Raw genomic sequence first — 4,968 nt, forward strand, 5'->3', positions numbered from 1 at the left:
ACCTTAGATTGAAATGTAACCATTAAACAATATGTCTGTTTGGATTTGAATGAATTTTATAATGATAACATCTAAGAATAAATATGGTGACATATGGCTTGTGTTAAAAATGTAACCACTTTAGTCTGAAATGTAATCATGTTTTAAATGTAGCAATATTAGTTAGAATGTTATAATGATAACATCTATGAATAAACATGGTGACATCTGATTTGTTTTAAAAATGTTACCCCCTTAGTTTTGAAATGTAATCACGTTTGAAATGTTATCATATTAGCTAGAATGTGTAAATGAATATTATGATGATAACGTCTATGAATAAAAATGATGACATAAGTAAACGTTAGCATCTAACTTGAGAAATGTAACTATTATACGAGTTGTTTGATTTTACCTCAAAACTTCTTAAAATGAAAACATATGAGTAAAAATGGTGACATGTGAATTTCTATAGCAACGTTATCACCTTAAACTGAAATGTAACAATTACACAATATGTTTCTTTAATAACATCTAACAATAAACATGTTGACGTATGGTTTGTATTAAAAATGTCATTACCTTAATATTGAAATGTAATCATATTGGAAAAGTTGTCATATTAGTTGGAATGTGTAAATGAGTGTTTTAATGATAACATTCATATTACTTAGAATGTGTGAATGAAGGTTATGCTGATAACATATATGAATAAACTTGGTGACATATGTAAATATTACCACTTTTGACTTGAAATCTAACCCTGCTTGAAACGTTGTAGTATTACTTAAAATGTGTGAAAGAATGTTATGATGGTAACATCTGTGAATAAACATGGAGACATAGCAAAGTGTTACCACCGTAGTCACGAAATGTAACCATGTTTTAAATATTATCATATTAGTTAGAATGTGCTGGCATATGTTTTATTTGAACGGCTCTTTTAATGTATATTTTAGTGTTAAAATGTGACCATGTTAGCCATGATATGTACATATGTTTGAGTATGTTGAACATTATAGTAGTGTAATCAGCTTAGCTTAATATGGTTACATCTATGATTAACACATGGTGACATATTGGTTAGTAGTGAAAATGTGATCATTTTATTCGTAAATGTAGCTATCGTAGGATGTTGTTGATTTTATGTGACAACATTAAAAATGGTAACAATTATGGTATATATGGTGACATGACTGTTTTTGTATAGCATAACCTTAATCTGAAATTTTTGCATAGGTCTAACATTTTCTTACTCATCTTGCAGAGATTCATGTGCAACCAGAGCCGCTACAAGTGAGAAGACAAAGTCAACTATTGGACGAAGCTTGAAGGAGGTCCTGTTTATAATAGTGTTAGCACTGTTGCCGGTCCTCCAAAGCCTCCCAAGAAGAAATGAATAAGAGGCGTGACCCGTTGATGTAACCGTCGGTTTAATTTGTAATAATAAAGACTTAGTACTTGGTGGTTTGATTAATGATGTGTTCTTTTAGGTCACACTTTTTAGTCTCTCATGATGTTAGGGATGTGAAACACTCTATGTTTTGTAATCACCTTATGATGAAATGTGGATCTTTTTCTTCTGAACAGTGTCCACATGAATGTTGTGACATATGTAAACCGATATGGTCACATTATTAGTGTAAAGTAGTTACATTTCCGACCAAAGTGGTAACATTTTAAATATATTAACATACGTCACTATGTTATCAAGCATCAATGTTATCAAGTTAAGTTCAGGTCAAAACACTCAAACATATGTACATATCTTAGATAAGGAGTTCACATTTTCAAGAATCACATATATGTCACCATGTTTAGTCTATTATGTTAACATGTTAAGAATAATTTTGAACACCAAAAAAATATGACATTGGTACATTCCTCAAACATAGGTACATATATATATATCACCATATTTAGTCTATTATGTTAACATGTTAAGAATAATCTTAAAACATAACAATCGTACATTCTTCAACTAAGGTTGTCACATTTGCAACAATAACATATATGTCATCATGTTTACTCATGTATGTTACCAAAACAAACATTTTTATAATCTTCAAAAGAATCTAACACCGGACTATTTCTCAGGAAAAATGGTCACATATTCAAAACTAGTACATATGTCGCAATGTTTACAAATATACGTTGAGCCATTTGTTGAATAATTTTGGAACGACCGATCATCCTTTAATTTCCCAAAGTGAAATATAGCGTTTTGTTGAATGTGCCACTGACATAGACGATGTCTCGTTGCTGGATAAACTGTTAGCATTTGACCAGTATTAGCATTAAAACATATGTTAAAATGATCACATTTGAAGTGTCTTAAAATAGGAGCATTTATGAACTCCGATGGGAACATATATGGAAGAGGATATCATATATGTTAAAAAAAAATGATAGCATCTTAGGCTGAAATGTAAACATAATAACATTGCTTAATTGTTCGTAAAAATGACAACAAGTAAGTGATAAATGTGACCACTCTAAAAGATGTTATGCAAGATTTGAAAGAATGTTAACAGTGGCAACATTTATGTATGAACGTGGTGACATAAGACAATATGTCACATTGTAACCATGTTAGCTTATGTTGTTACACATTAAGATGGTATTATTGTGACACATTCTCCTTTATATGCATATTCAGGTGATAACATCTTGAACACAAACAAATATGTGACAATGTTTATGCAAATATGTTATCATTACAAGATTCACTCAAATGTACCATAATAATAGTCCTTAATTGGTCTTAAAAATGTCAACAATTAAGTGAGAAATGTGACTACTCTAAAAGATGTTATGCAAAATTTGAAAGAATGTTATAGTGGCAACATTTTGCAACTTTTATTTCAAGTAAATACCCTGAAAGATTAGTACCTATGACAAGAGCAACCAAATTTGCAACTTAGGTTAAAATGGTAATACTGTACGCTAAAATGGTAATACTGCATTTTATTTTATGTTAACATTAGTCTAAGTTAGTTTTATAGACGTATTTGTGCTCGTTATTTTATGTTACATTTCTCAGTAAGGTGCTAACATTTTCTTATGTCACCGTGTTATTCATAGATGTTATCATCATAATATCCATCCACACATTATAGCTAATATGATAACATTTCAAACAGGGTTACATTTCAATACTAAGGTGGTAACATTTTTAACACAAATCAAATGTCACCATGTTTATTCATAGATGTTATAATTATAACATTCATTTTCACATTCTAAATAATATTGCTACATTCAAAACATGATTACATTTCGAGACTAAAGTGGTTACGTTTTTAACACAAAGGCATATGCCACCATATTTATTCTTAGATGTATCATTATAACATTCATTCAAATCCAAACAAACATATTATTTAACGGTTACATTTCAATCTAAGCTGATAACATTGCTACAAAAACCCCTAAGTCACCAATTTTACTCGTATATGTTTTTATTTTAAAGGCTTTTAGGTAAAATCAAACAGCTCGTATAATAATTACATCTCTCAATTAAGATGGTAACATTCTTAACACAACCCCATATGTCACCATTTTTATTCACATACGTAATCATTATAAGAGGCTTTGAGATAAATCAAACAAACATAAATAAAATGATATCATCTCAGTGTACAATATTACCATTGCATAGATAATTAACCAACTCAACTGCAAAATAAAATAAAAATAAAAAACACAATATGGGCAATGATGACAAATTAAAGCAAATTCCTCATCTAAATTACAACTTTAAACCTCTATGATTTGGATAGAATCCTCATTTTTTTGACCTAATAACTTAGATCTGCACATTAAAACACAAATCAAAACACAAAAAATTCAAACTTTTTAACATAAATCCAACAAAAATCCAATAAATCAAAACACAAAAGATTCATACCATGTTTATTCTTTGGTGTTTATGTTAACAAAACAAACATTTTGATAATCTTCCAAAATAACTAGACAAAAAAACGAATCTTAATGAAATAAATGACCATTTTTAACAAATTAATTGCTAAACCAAAAAAACCCAACAATATTTTAAAATAAATTACTAAACAACAAATACCACCATAAAATCAACATGTTAAACATAATACCTTCCATATTTTTTTCGGTGTTTTCTATTTTGCCACTGTTTATTTTGCCATCAGCTTGATGAAGCTCAAGCTCTAAACGATGAAGATGATGATGATGTGAGGATGAAGATGGTAGAGATTTTAATTATTTTGGGTTTTGAGAGATAATGTGATAAGGTAGAGAGGGTGGTGATTTGAAAAATATAATGAAAAGAAGAAAAGTGAGGATTTGATGATTGAGAAGTCGCCTGACTCATGCACGGGAGTTCCCCATTTTTATTTTTTTAATCTCTTTTGTCAAATCATGTTTACAATATAATAATAGCAAAAATGGCCCACTAGCATCCATATTATCTAATCCGGTATCTATTCACTCCGTCTTTACCTTGTGACGGATAGCATCCGTCACAAGAGAGACTAATTGTTGAAATAATGGGTAGAGTGTGGACGATCTTTTGCAGCATTAAGATAGCTGACAGTCCTACATTGGAATCTTGGATTTTAGCGGCAGAATCATGGATAAACTACTACACTACTTGTGATTTGGAGTTGTGGGGTCCAATTATCTGTTGTCACTATAGCCCGTTGTCACTATACCCCTCCCTAATTACCAACCAGGTGATTTATTTGATTTCGGCATCTGCCCTTAATTTTGACTTTATCGGGCTTTATGAATACTCGGTTTTCACTTAAAAAAAAAAAAAAAAAAAAAAAAACTCGTCTAAAGCCTTCAAATGGAATAGGCCGTCTAAAATGATAATTTGTGATTAGAAGAAACACCAACTCTTAAGCAAGACCGTCTTAAACAGCATTAGAAATGGATGGACTACCAGAAAACCATTTCGCTGCGCTTTAGTAGACTTCATGCATTATTATTTGTCATTGTCACCGCCAATGA

The 4,968-nt window shown here is 30.4% G+C and overlaps 1 long non-coding RNA gene across 1 annotated transcript; it reads right to left on the reverse strand.

Annotated features, from left to right (window-relative positions):
* Positions 1-1,952: 1,952 nt before the first annotated feature.
* LOC141626802 (uncharacterized) lies at positions 1,953-4,358 on the reverse strand. Its single transcript, XR_012536383.1, has 2 exons — positions 4,092-4,358; positions 1,953-2,250 (listed from the first exon to the last, which is right to left on the reverse strand). It is a non-coding gene; the product is annotated as an uncharacterized LOC141626802 (long non-coding RNA).
* Positions 4,359-4,968: the final 610 nt, after the last annotated feature.

This window comes from Silene latifolia, chromosome Y (assembly GCF_048544455.1).
Source record: "Silene latifolia isolate original U9 population chromosome Y, ASM4854445v1, whole genome shotgun sequence".
In the NCBI taxonomy this organism is placed as follows: Eukaryota; Viridiplantae; Streptophyta; class Magnoliopsida; order Caryophyllales; family Caryophyllaceae; genus Silene; species Silene latifolia.